General features: G+C 39.5%; 1 pseudogene; it reads right to left on the bottom strand.

Annotated features, from left to right (window-relative positions):
- Positions 1-4,817: 4,817 nt before the first annotated feature.
- LOC148023377 (uncharacterized) lies at positions 4,818-12,438 on the bottom strand (annotated as a pseudogene).
- Between the last annotated feature and the right edge of the window lie 2,010 nt (positions 12,439-14,448).

Consider the following 14,448-nt stretch of genomic DNA (forward strand, 5'->3'; position numbering starts at 1 on the left):
TCTTTGTATGGAGTCTCAGGGTCAAGGATATGCAGGCTAACTTATCCCATATGCACAATGGTGCCTACTGCAGTTTCCTACTTTCCTATAAAGCATTGTACTTGCTTCCTTTCTTAATGCAATGATAGTACTCTTTTCTTTTCAGTGAAGTGTCAATGTCATTGTCCACATACACAAGATTGTGTTTATGAGTCCAAGTCTCAATCTTGGAACCTAATTCACTTGTGTAACAAACAGTGTCCTTGTCTTCTCCATCATGAGTCCACACTTCTCATTTCATCCTCCATAGCTTCCGATTTTGCCATGCTCTAGATCCCGCATTTCTCACACTATGATCCCTTGTGAAGAGGAGAAATACCTCTAACAAATCCATGAACCTATTTGAAAGGGATTGAAGGAGAGAATTGAGGTCCATTGGTGTGTTGAACATCTGTTGACAATTTAGATACATTTCCAGTACTCATAAGGAATTCAAAAACTTTGACCTCTGGAGCATCTTCAACATCCTCAACCTCTAGATCTGCAAATGAGAGCTTACTCTTACTCATCCTTGTAAATCTTGAGGAAAGGTAGATATTATTGAGCTGCACGAAAATGGAAGGGAAGGTAAAAAGAGGTATGTGAGGAATTCGAATAGCTCAACGATGGTAAAAAAATATGCTATAAGAGGTGTAATTGGAATACGTAAGGATTATGGGCATGAAAACTTGGAAAAGGTCTTAGTAAATAACTATTGATGAGTTGCGCGAAAATAGAAGGGAAGCTCAAAAAAGCTATATGAAGAATTCACGCAGCTCAACAATGGTAAAAAAATATGCTTTAAGGGTTGTAATTGGAATACTGAAGGCTAATGGGCATGAAATCTTGGGTGTAATTGGAATACTAAAAGCTAATGGGCATGAAATCTTGGTAGTTAACTATTGATGGGCCGCGCAAAAATAGAAGGGAAGCTCAAAAAAGCTATTTGAAGAATTTCTGCAGCTCGTCAATAGAGATTCATATGCCTGAAAGGCCAGGAGGTGTATGTGTGTGTGTGTGGAGTGTTATTGTGGATGAAAATGGGCAAGATATGAATGATGTAGAATGTAAAGTGTCATCATAAAATCCTTTTCCTTTTTATAGGTGAGAAATGTGACCATTGCCTCACACGTGTGTAGCACATTTCCCAAGGCGCCACATGTGTGAGGCAACGATCACATTTCTCACCTATAAAAAGGTGAGGAGAAGGGCAGTATTACTTTATATTCTCTCCATTCCAACCCATACCTTCCTATTTCGAATTCCATTTTCTTGCCTATACACATACATTGCACACACACCTATTGATGAGCTATGCGATTTTAGAAGGACACTCCCCCCACCTTCTCCATTGAATTCGCGCAGCTCATCAACATATCCTGATTCACACTTATTGCCAAGCAAGTCCAACTCACACCCTCTAAAAACCATACTATTTCTCATTGATGAGCTACGCGAATCAAGAAGGACACTCCACCCTTGTTCACTATTGAATTCGCACAGCTCATCAACTGTCTGTTTTTCACCCTCATTGCTTAGCAAGGCCCATATTCAACCTATTCCCCAGCCCACACCCACTAAATAACATATTTTTGCCCATTCACGAGCTACGCGAATTTAGAAGAAGGCTCGCCATTTTCTTTACACAAATTTAGCACTGCTCATCAATGGAAATTTTTCTTCCCCAAGGCTAAGCTTTGCCACTTACATTGCTATTCTTTACCTCCTTTGCTTTTAGATATAGTCTTTCACATTGATAAGGTGCGCAAATTAGGAAGGGCACCTCTATCTCCTTGTGAACTGATTTCGCATAGCTCATCAACACTTCTTTGCTATGGCTAGAACCAAGCAAACTGCAAGGAAGGAAAAGGTTGACCCTAGAGGCATACCAGCCAAGATATACAAGGGTTAGAGCTAGGAAAAGAAGAAGCAACCCATGACAAAGCAAAAGTTCAAACAGTATGTCACCTCCCTTAGCGAGATAAGGAGGGCAGTGAAAGCATTGAACCTTGCAATACCAAGGCTACCTTTCCAAAGGCTATGTAGGCAGATCTGTGACCAGAGGAGTATTTCCATGAGATGGCAGAGATCAGCCCTTGATTGTCTCCAGGAGGCAGCTGAAGATTTCATCATTGAGTTTTTCCAGGACTCTTACATTTGTGTTGCCCATGCTCACAAAGTCACTCTCATGGATAAGGACATGGTTGTCCTTAGAAGACTGATGTATAGATTTAGTAAATTTCTTGAGCCCATACCATTCAGGGATGAAAAGACCTTCAACATATTGAATATACCTCCATGGAGGAAACCAAAGCTAGAGGATAAAAAATCCAATGAGGAGGAGGTCAAGTACAAAGATGAGGAAGGGGGACATAAGAGGAAAACCTAAGCAAGATGCAAGGAGGGGGATGGAAGAAGAGAGAAAGGCAATGGAGGAGAGTGAAGAGCAGCTAGCTTACCTGGAGCAGGAAATGAAGGTACTTTTCACCAAAGTTGATGCAGATGGATTCCTTGTAGTTGCCTTCCCTCCAGATGATATTGTGAAGAGAGAGGACTACATTGTCTTGGACCATGAGTGCCTGACACTACTTAGGGACATCAAGAGGGAGATAAATGACACCATTGTGCTAGCATCATTGAGGTAGGAGAAGTCTTATGCTAAATATTTTTATTCTTTTATTTCACAATATCAAAATCCCATCTTATTTGAATGTCTATGTTCTTGAAGGGTAATGATGCATAGTTTCCAGCTGGGAGTGCAACAAAAGGTGGAGGTTATTGATCCCTCCATATCAGTGTATCTTAGGAGGATGGACACTGAGGTTGCTTCATTTAAGCACTGGGTGGCCAAAATTGATATGGAGACCCTTGAAGTGGTCTTACTGCCCTATAATGAAGGGTAAGTCCTTTTAACCAGAGCTTCTGTAATTACAAGACTAATATAGATTTTCCAGAAGCCATTGGAGTCTAACATTTACAACTAATAATGATTTATGGAAGCCATTGGAGTCTTATTATCATAGACATAGTTGACAAGAAATGTTTTTATCTCAATTCTATGAGAGGATCACATGGTATAGCAAAATTGTAAGCAATTTCATAAAACCTTCACTATGGTTACCTCAAATACTATATTAGGTCAACCACTAATTTCTAATACATTGATTGTTTTGTTTTGTATAGATGTGCAATGAGATTCATGTAGCTTCTGAAGAGTTGTCCACCAATGCCTCCAATCTTATCTACAGTTGAGTATCACCAAATCAAGGTACCTTGATCTCTTAGTTATGTTATACAATCATGGTTTTCTGCCTTTCTTAAGAGTAGTCTAATTTCTCCTTATTCATGTAGTGTCCAATCCAATCTGACTCCCACTCATGTGGATGGAAGGTTGTTATAAATGCTGAGAGGATGATTAAGTTCATTTATGACAATGAACAGAAGAATATAAAAGTGTTTTGTATAGATGTGCAATGAGATTCATGCAGCTTCTAGAGAGTTGTCCACCAATGCCTCCAATCTTATCTACAGTTGAACATCACCAAATCAAGGTAGCTTGATCTCTTAGTTATATTATACAATCATGGTTTTCTGCCTTTCTTAAGAGTAGTCTAATTTCTCCTTATTCATGCACTGTCCAATCCAATCTGACTCCCACTCATGTGGATGGAGGGAGGGTTGTTATAAATGCTGAGAGGATGATTAAGTTCATTTATGACAATGAACAGAAGAATATAAAAGTGAGTATTTCAATCCACCTCTTTTGTAATGCAAAAAAATTCTACACTTATTTCTACAACCCTCTTACTTTCTAACCCCCTTTTCTTGTTTTGGCTAGTTTTCCTTGGATTGTTACAATGATACACAAGTCTGGCTTGTAAGACGTAGAATCATTGTAACGATGATTGTGAATAATTTTCCTCTACAGGAGCCAGAAGAAGAGAAAAAACCATCTAAGAAGAGAAAGAGCAAAAGAGAAGGGACGGCAGCGAGGATCTCCAAGAAGCAAGATGAGAAGGAGAAGGTCCCTACTCCTAAGAAGCCAAGGACTCTAAGGAAATCCAGAAAGGCTAGAGAGGAGAAAGTGGAAGAGCAGAAGGAGGAGAAGGAGGAGGAGCAGAAGGAGAAAGAAGAAGCAAAAAGAGAAAGAAGAGGAGAAGGAGAAGGAGAAAGAAGAGGAGGAGGAGAAAGAAGAGGTGAAAGAGAAAGAAGAGAAGAAGAAGGAGAAAGAATAGAAGGAGGAGGACAAAGAAGAGAAGAAGGAGGAGAAAGAAGAGAAGAAGGAAGAGAAAGAAGCGGAGAAGAAAGAAGAGAAGGAGGAGGACAAAGAAGAGGAGAGGGAAGAGAAGGAGGAGGACAAAGAAGAGGAGGAGGAGAAGAAACAACAACAAGAGGAGAAGAAAGAGGAGGAGAAGAAGGATAAGAAGGTGAATCAAAAGAAGAAAGCAAGAAAGGTAGAAGAGAGAACACCACCAAGCACCCCTTCAAAGCCAATACCTGCCTCTACCAGGATGAGTCCAAGACACAAGAAATAGATTGACTCTTCTCATTAAAAAAATACTTTGTACATCCATTTTCCCTTTTGGGTTACATTTAGGTGGAAGTTTTTTGTATATCTCCAGCATTTTGTAAATCCTTGATAGTAATCTCTAGCAACCTTCTTAATCCGAGATATGTAATCTCCTACAGAAAAGGCAAACAAAAGTTTGCACTTGTAAATATAATTCAAAGTAATTTGATATGTAAGTCTTTGAAGAAATCAATTTGATTATGTTTTCATGTTTCTTTTACCTAATTACTTAAACAGCAGCATTTTGGATTTCTTTGCATCTTATATTCCTTTCACTCCTTTTAGAGACCTGCAAAGAGTGTAAAGTAAGAAGATATGCATGCTAGTATGAAATGTTAAGAACATTAATGTTAGTGTCAAAAAAACTTGCCTTTTTGTCATCCACTTTGAAAGCAAATGACTTTGGCGATTCAATTTCTTCATTTAGAAGATTCTGTCTCACTTGTTGCAATGTACACATGGCCCTTATCTTTAAAATAGTGATAACTTCATTGTTGAGTCACAAATCAAGATCAATGACTGGATTCACGCCAAAATCTTCCATGTCTTGGTCTAGAGGGATTAGGACACCACCCACATGGTGCCATCTACTATAATAAAAAGTCAAAATGAAGTTTTGTGTAGCAACCATATACTTGCAAGAAATTGACTCTTGATGCACCTTATATGTGATTCCACTAACTACTTTTGTGTCCCAGCCTTCATCAACAAACTGAAGAACATTTTTTGCTTGTAAGCTTCTCACTGAGAACAAAGTTTTACACCTTCTAGCTTGGATATTAGAGAAGAAGTCTACAAACACAAGGATAGGCATGAAGAGGACAATTTTGCTCTGTTTACTAGCAATATTAGGTTTCATACATCTCTGAAGTTCATTGAATAGCTTACATCTATAGCACTCACTTGTGCTAGAATTTGGTAAAGGCCACTCCTCACACCCAAAATCAGGAAGTGGAAGCTTGGTCAAAGAACCCCATGATCCTTGTGACTTAGGAGAGACATAGAAATGGTCATAAAAGAACACACCATTCTTTGCAAGGGACCCTCTTGTTCTTCCTTTATAGAGTTCCTCTCCAACAGAGGCATGAAAAACATCAATAATATCAACAATACACTCCACTGGCTGCCATTCCTCTAAGTTGGAGGGATATAAATCTACAAAATCAAAAGCTAAATGCTATAAGTCTATAAAATCATAAATCTAACTTCAGTTTTAACATGCAAAGAGAACTTATAGTTAGGCCTGTGTAAAGGAAGATCCCGGGTATTTGGTTGAAGATGGTATGCATAAAAACATGTTGTACCAGCACCTCTTTGATTGTCTTCATGTTTGAGCCGTGTCTAAAATCCTTCACTCTTCCTTTCCAACACGTAATGAATGGATTGGTGGTTACCTGTTTCTTTCTCCTATTTTGTTGCATAGTTATCCAACTACCCTTAGCTATGGTAATAGGAATCCATCTACCCTCCTGCATATCAAATGTATTATATGTGGATATATATTCAATGGAGGTACTAGGATGTTTAGATCTGGCATAGTTTTCTATAGCCAAAAAATGAAGAAGAAGAATGAGCAAGAGAAGGAGAAGGGGGGACAACAAAATTCAAAATGGCGAGAAAGGGGGGGGGGGGGCTTTTGGCTCTAAAGAAAGTAGGTGGCCTCGTGAAGAGAGAAGGCTGATCTCGACATTTGTCATGATGGTTTGGGGGTGAAAAAGGAAGAGCTAGAGGAGAAAAAAGGTGAGCTTCTGACATGAAAAAGACCCTTTCACGAATTTGCCCCTAGATAAAATTAGCAAAAGAAATGCACTTCTTATTTTCAAAAAGAAAGATTCCATAGCGTAAGCTCTCCTCTCATTGGCTAAGAGCACTCTCTCTCTACATGCTAAAAGGTAAAAAAATGACCTCGAAGTTCCCCTAATGATTTGGAGGGATATTATCATCACTTCCTCATCTTATTGCAATATGCACCTCCAAGAATGACTTAAGAAGTCAAGGTGGCTAGATTCATTATAGCTTTGAACCCTCCATTGAATTCTCATTTGCAATCTCTTTGATTGGCTACTTTCATAGACGTATTGGATGGTGGGAAGCCAATGGAGTAAGAAGTGAATTTAACCAAGAAGTGCAAGGAGGAACCTCTACCAAATTGGGATGTTAAGTGGAATCATTCCAGCTTCAAATCTAATCCTCAATGGGAGATAAGTTAGCTACCTATTTTCCTTAAAGAGAAGGCCTTCAGAGAGAATTTGTGCCTTAATTGTCTTGATCCAAGACATTGTGCTAGACATTGTCCTCCAAACCCTAATCTACGTCAACCCTCAAACCTAAATCCTTCAAATGTTCACAACTCTTGGGACCCTAACAAGAACTTTAACCAAGAACCTAACCCCAATAAAGGCTTCTCAGATCGAACTAATCCTCTAGCTTCTAGAATTTTATGAATCTTTCCCAAAGGAACTTCTAGTAATAGCACATCAAAAAATAGGTGGATTTAGAGGACCGCAAGGAGCATTCAAGGGTAATGAAAGTCAGAGTCTAATGTTGGATCTCAAATAGTGAGATATAATCCTAAAGCAAATCAAGGTGACAAATCTAAGGCTCAAGTGAATCAATTCATTACAAGAGAAGAAGGACATAGAGATCAAGCTAGCTTATGTCTATTTCAATATTGAGCACCAAGGAGCAAATCAATATTATAGGTGTTAAGAGGCCTCAGTTCCAAATTTCATAATTTTCCAACTCTTCTAAATAATTTCCCTAATAAATTTATTCTTAAAAACTCATTAAATTAGAAAATTCTCTATACTCTTAATTCACAAATTAAGGGGAAAATTATCCTAGGTTATACTAAGTGAGAGGAAGTGATTAACAAATCCTCTTAGCTTAATTAAGTGTTTAGTTAATTTCCCCATAAATTCTATGTTATTTTTTCACTAATTTTAGAATTTTAAATTCCATAATTACACATCTATTTATCTTCTTCTAGTCCCCTACTCAATTTTCTAAAGTAACTCTTTAATTAGATTTCCCGAAATTTCATCATTATAACGACACTACCTTCTCAATTAAAAATGTAATTAAGCATTTTTTCAAAAAATAAATTTTTATATATATAATCCATGTAAAGAGGAGTGAGTATTTATGTTTCTAGAGTAAAGAATCTCTAGTTTGAATAAATAAAAGAGAAAAATGACATATTCTACTAGCGAAAAATGATAAATTACGTTTTCCTACTAGCAAAAATGATTAAATAGAGGTTGCCAAACAAGATTTCTCTTCCATATGGGTTAGGCAATGATGTAGGTAGGGGGTCTTTATATAGCCTCTCGGGGGCCAGGTGATTGTGTAGGGCTTATTTTAGCCTCTAGAGGGCCAGGTGACTATGTAGGGCTCATTTTAGCAACAAGAGGCGCCTCTCTTCTTGTAGTTCTTTGTTTGATTGGCTGAGAATGTGCTAAAAATGCGTTTTACCCCTCTTTTGAGGACTTGCTAAATTTCTTACATTCTCTCTTCTCCATTGGGTGCTCCTGGAGTGGAAAGTTTTCACATTTTTTCCTTTCGTGCTAATTCCACTTACATTCTTTCTCCTTATCCAAAATAGTTTGGAAGAGAAACTTGCATTTCTTACTCAAATTCAGGTATGTCAACCTTCCGAGAGAGAAAAACTCCAAGGAGGTAATTTCTGAGTAAGAAAATTCATACTATTAAATTTACATAGTTCTCTAGGAAACTCTAAGTTCACTAACTTTGAAAGGGACAAGATCCCTCAAGTATGCACAAACTTACACAAGATTGCACAAAGATCAAGCATAACAATTGAAATCTCCATGCATAGAGTGTAACATAAGGTAAAGATCAAATAAAAGCATCAACATAAGAATGGGTTCAATCTCCCCCTCCAAATGGCGGCACCCTTTCCATCTTGAGTATTTATATATTAAAGGGTGCCCTTTGTGCCAAAACTAGGGTGCACGACAAGGGACTTCTTTATTTACAAGAAGGAGCTTTTATCCCAAAAGCAAGCTCCTATTTTTATTGTATGTCTTATTTGTTTATCTCAAGGCTATTTACAAGTGCACCCTCTTAGGGTATTCATTTACAAGTGACTATTAACCATAGTCATAATAAAAATCTGGGTAATCTCGGCCGCTAGTAAGCCGTCCAAAATGTGTTCTCGCGATCCTGCCCTTCACTTCATTATCACTCTCTCCAACCTACAGTTGTCCATCACACACAATTAGTATTTAATACACCAACAATAGACAGTAAATCGATCAATTCAATCCAGCTATCCATAAGAGTATAGCGCCCTTTAACCATGGATGTTACACACTAGGAGGGTACGGACACCCCGTAACATCCCTCCTACCCAGGATAGCAACTGTCCTCAGTTGCTTCACTCACAACTATCTAGTGTGTGATTATAAGAGTCCAGAAGTTCCGGATAAGTATGAAAAAATGTTTAGGGAAACCATTTAGCATCTTCTCTAGGATGGCTCTTAAAAGTCACAAGATAATGGTTATACATAGAACCAACACGTGTGGTGGTAGTCTCATGGTCTACTATAGCATCAGGGAGTAGTTGTTCCTCTTGATCCACCAATTGAGGAGCTTCATCATATACAGGATGAGATGGAACAGTACCCTTAAAAGGTTTCAAGAGACTAATATGAAAAGAATTATGTATCTTCCAATGATTAGGCAATTCAAGACGATATGCAACATCATTAATTTTGTGAATGACTTTGAAAGGTCCATAAAATCGTGGTGCTAGCTTCACAAAGGGGTTAGTGCCAACACTTTTGATACGTCGCTTTTAAATGTGAAGCATCACATAATCTCCTGTCTTAAAAAGATAAGGCTTCCTGTGCTTATTAGCTTGACGAGTAAACAATTCTTGTGAGTGGGAAATGGCAGCACGAACATCAGCATAAATTTTATCAAAATCAATAGTTAAATTGTCAGTAGCAGCAGGAATAGTATTTGATAATCGTGTAACAAGTGTAGGGAGTGTGTGACCATATATTATTTCAAAAGGTGCTTTTCTAGTAGTAGAATGAGTGGTGTTATTGTATGCAAATTGCAAAATGTGTATGTAGTCATCCCACCTTTTTGGTTGTGTATGAACATAAGCTTTGAGCAAATCAATGATTGTGCGATTAGTGATCTCACTCTGACCATTGGATTGTGGATGGAATGTAGTAGAATAGTCTAAGGTAGTACCTAGATTAGAGAATAAAGTTTGCCAAAATGCACTACAAAACGTGGAATCTCTATCAGATACTATTACCTTAGGTAACCCATGGTGAGTGAACACATGCTTCAAAAATAAGTTAGCAGCTTGAGGTGCACACAATTTCTTATTACAAGGAATGAAATAAGCCTGTTTGCTAAAACGATCTATGATGGTCCAAATCATGTCATGCTTATGCATTGTTAGAGGAAACAACGTAACAAAAATATGTTCCCAAGGTCTCTCGGGAATAGGGAGTGGATGGAGTAACCCTAACTTCTTGCTTATGGTAGACTTAACCTTTTGACAAATCAAACATTCAGCAACAAAGGATTTGACATCTTGTTTCATAAGAGGCCAAAAGAAGTCATGAGATAGATTTTGAAATGTGGCTGCTACACCTCTATGGCCCGCATAAGGTGGATTATGCAATTTCTCTATGAGAGGGTTTTGAAATGGTTTAGAGATGCACAATTTCTTTTGAAAATAGAGAAATTTGTCTTGAATAGAGTAATCAACAATTGATTGTGCATTGGGTTGATTCATTTGAGTCCAAAAATGCTTAAAATCATCATAAAGTGCATAAGTGTCACGCATAGATTCAAATGAAATACCATGAATGACCGATAGTAGGTGATTAAGAGTTGGCTTTCTACTCAAAGCATCTGTCCAAGATCGTATTGAAGAATTGGTTGAAAACTTTGAATAAATGCGGCCCACTTAATATGCCTATCTGAAATCAATGGCTGTGAGAATAAATGTTTTAAACTTTGATGAATAGTTTTTATAACAAAGTCAGTACCCATCAAATAATGCTTCCAAATTTTAAGTGCATGGACTACATTAGAGAATTCCTTATCATAAGTGCTATACTTAACTTGTGCTGGTCTAAATTTCGTGCTTTCATAAGCAAGTGGATGGTTATCCTGCATTAAAACAACACCCAAACCTTTTCCACTAGCATCAGTAACAACCACAAAGAAGGGACGATTAAAATTAGGTAATTGGAGTACTGGTGCATGTGTTAAAGCGTATTTAAGTGCTTGAAAAGACTGATCGTGCACTTTAGTCCATGTGTAAGGTGTATTCCTCTTTAGCAACAAGGTGAGATAGTGAGCTTTATATGAAAAATTGCGCACAAATTTCCTGTAGAAACTACATAAACCAAGAAAAGAACGAAGTTCATGCAAGTTTTTGGGTCTTGGCCATGAATTGATAGCTTGTATCTTCTTTAGGTCAACCTTTATCCCTTCCTTAGATACTATGTGACCTAGGTATTCAATTTCTTATTGGAAAAACATACTTTTCTCTAGGTTAAGATAAAGTTGATTTTCCTTGAGTAATTGGAACACTTTAGCAAGATGTTTCTTGTGTTCCTCTTTGGATTTACTAAAGACTAGTATATCATCAAAGAACACTATAGCAAAGTCTTGGTGATCTATGAAGATCCTATTCATCATCCTTGTGAAGGTGGCCGGTGCATTTGTCAAGCCAAACGGCATGACAAGGAATTCATAATGACCGGTTTGTGTACGAAACGCAATCTTATAAATATCCTCACTAGTCATCCTCACTTGGTGATATCCCGATTTTAGATCCATCTTGCTAAAAGTGGTGGCCCCCTTAAGCTTTTCCAATAGATCATCTATACATGGAATAGGAAACCTATTCTTGATAGTGATCTTATTCAATGCGCGGTAGTCTATACACATGCGGTATGTACCATTCTTCTTTTTGACAAGGAGAATGGGTGCCCCATATGGTGAACTACTTGGTCTTACGAGCCCTTGGTTGAGTAGCTCTTGAACTTGAGACTTAATCTCTTGTTGTTCAAGAGGGTTTATGTGATAGGGAGCTCGACAAGGGGGTGCGCTACCATGAATGGTCTCTATGCTATGGTCCTCAGGTCGAGACATAGGTAAACCAGCGGTAAATCGTGCATAAAACACTCTTGAAATTGAGCAAGAAACTCTTTTTGTGCATCATTACAATGTGATTCTTGTGCAGCAGATATTTCATTAATGTACACAAGAAATGCTTTATCTCGTTTGCGAATGGCCCTTTTAGCTTGATTGTGAGATAGTAATGGTTGATCTTCACTTTCAAATGCAGTATGTAAACAAAATTGATGACCTTCATACATGAAAGTAAGAGAACGATTGCTATAATCAATCTTAGGATTTAATTCATGACGAAATGGCATTCCTAAGATGATATCTATCCCATGCAATGGAGCAACAAGAAAAGTACGCTCTTGAGAGTTCTCAATTGAAATCTTTAAGCTTTCCACTTGTTGAGTGCAATTGTACTTTTGGTTATTGAAAGCAGTCTTAACTTTGTATCCAGATGATGTAAGAGGTAGATTAAGAGATTTAGCAATGCGATTCGAAATAAAATCATGGCTACTTCCATCATCAAACAAAATACTCACTTCTTTTCCTTGCACGATGCCTTTGATTTTTAAAAGAGTGTAAGGTGAAATGGATGAGGGTTTAGGGTTACCTTCATTCGGTTGATCGTCATTACCCTCATAGTTTGGATCGTAATCATCATCGTAGTCATGGTTGTCTTCCAAATCCGCTTCTTCTTCTAGGATAGGCTCATCTTCGACCATGTTGACTTGAACTTTTTCTTCTTTCTTCATTGGGAATTTGTCTGCATAATGTCCTAGGCGATGATAATTGAAGCACTTTACCCTCTTCAAGCGGTCCTTGGCCCTTTGGTTGGAAGTGCCGTTGGTCTTCTTGAAGTTAGGATGAGCGCCTTGACTGTTAAAACCGTTGTGGTTGCCTTGACTATTGTTGATGACCTTTGCTTTCTTGTCCTCCCAAGAGTGTGGTTGTACTTCCTCTCTTTTAAAGAAGGGATGCTTGAATTTATTATACCTGTCACTTATAAAAGACGAAGCAGGCCTCTTGCCTTGATTAAAATTTTGATGCTCTTGCTTCATGAGATTACCCCTAAGTTTCTTTTCACTATTTAGTGCTAAAGAGATTGCTTCAGCCAAGGAGTGTGGGTGAAACATCTCAATATCCCCTGAGACCTGCTGGCTAAGAGGTAGCTTTAGGCATTGCTATGCCGAATTGACCAACGGGGCCCTCTTAGACCCGGTCGTCTTAATCCATGATAAAGGGATTGTTGCCATATTGGCTCACCCTGGGGTTGTTGCTGCTCTTGGGCTCACCCCGTCACCTGAGGGACTGTTGCTCCTTCTTGAGCTCAACCAAACCTGTGGGGATTGTTGGCTCTCTTGGCCTCACCCAAAACCTTGAGGTAATGTTGCTCATCTTGAGCTCACCCTGAAACCTGTAGGGACTATTGCCACTTTTAGGCTCACCGAGACGTCAAGGGACTATTGGCTCTCTTGGCCTCACCCGTTCCTTCCTTCGGTGTTGCATGATGCCCACTCATCTTCATCTTTGATGGCGGGTAGAGGAGTTTTATGTGTTTCCAATCCCACGTTATTGTCCCACTCACTTTTGGCATAGTGGTGGGTGGAGGAGTTTAATGTATATCCAATCCCACGACCTTGCCCTGTTTAAGGCGGATCCCACTGCTTGGGTCTAGGTTCATGGTTCTTTCTTCTTAAGGTCCTCCTTTCTGAGGAATGAAGGGGGTAGTCTCCGGCTCTCATCCTTTGTTTGAACCGTGCTGGTCCATCCCTTCTTTGGCTAGCGGTTGGCTTCCTGTCTCTTTCATGAAACCACCCCCACAACAAGTCCCATTCCAAGTTGCGAGCTTCCTTATGATAAGCCACCCGTCCCATAACAAGCGCTTCCTCCATAGGTGGCTCCGTTTTGCTTTGTCACAGATACTTGCATTCTTGTACACTTTTCTGATCTTTGCCTTTGATAAGAGCGTTCCTCACACCTGACTTCCCGCGAGGCACCGAGGGGAGTATTGACCACACGCCCTCCCTCCAAGGCGCTACAGTTCAGCTTTCGGCTCTTGCACGTTGGTCACAAGTCAGCTCTTGGCCTTGCTCGGGGAGTGCTTTTCCTAAGCCTCATGCTGGCAATTTGACCACCACCGCTGGCTGGTTGATTCCAAGCTCCTTGATCGTTCAACCTTTGCTTTGCCTCCGCAGAGTTTCAGCAAACTCCCTTGTACCTTCATTGGATTCCATGAACCCTTGAGCTCATAATGCTTGCAAGAATAGAAGAGGTGAGCTGCCCCTCATCCCCTTAGCTTGTGCCACACAAGCTTCAAGCACTTTGCGTTCCCTTGGAAAATTTTTCCTCGGGATGTATCTGCCATGCCTTTCAAACCAAGCCAGTTTTTGCTCATGAGGCGAGGTCTCGCTAGTTGATCATTGAGACGAGCCCTGCAAAATCCTTGGCAACCCAGCTCCTCCTTAGGTGGCGCGGGCGCATCTCATCGCTAAGTGGCTCCTCCTTAGGTGGCTCACTTGCTTGAGTTTCCTTCGGTAGGTCGGGTCCTTCTTAGGTGGCTCGATGGCCTACAATGCATCACTCCGCACGTCGCATGTGCAAGGGCCCGATTCATCCGGGAGACTAGCCACTTGTTCGGTGTTGTCTCATGTAGAAGATGAGGTCCCTCATTTTCACTTAAGAGCCTCGGTTGATGGCTTTCCTTCATGCCGCCCCTTCCTTGCACTTGAGAG

This window comes from Lygodium microphyllum, chromosome 16 (assembly GCF_053477565.2).
Source record: "Lygodium microphyllum isolate KBCC chromosome 16, Lygodium_microphyllum_v1.1.10, whole genome shotgun sequence".
Classification (NCBI taxonomy): Eukaryota; Viridiplantae; Streptophyta; class Polypodiopsida; order Schizaeales; family Lygodiaceae; genus Lygodium; species Lygodium microphyllum.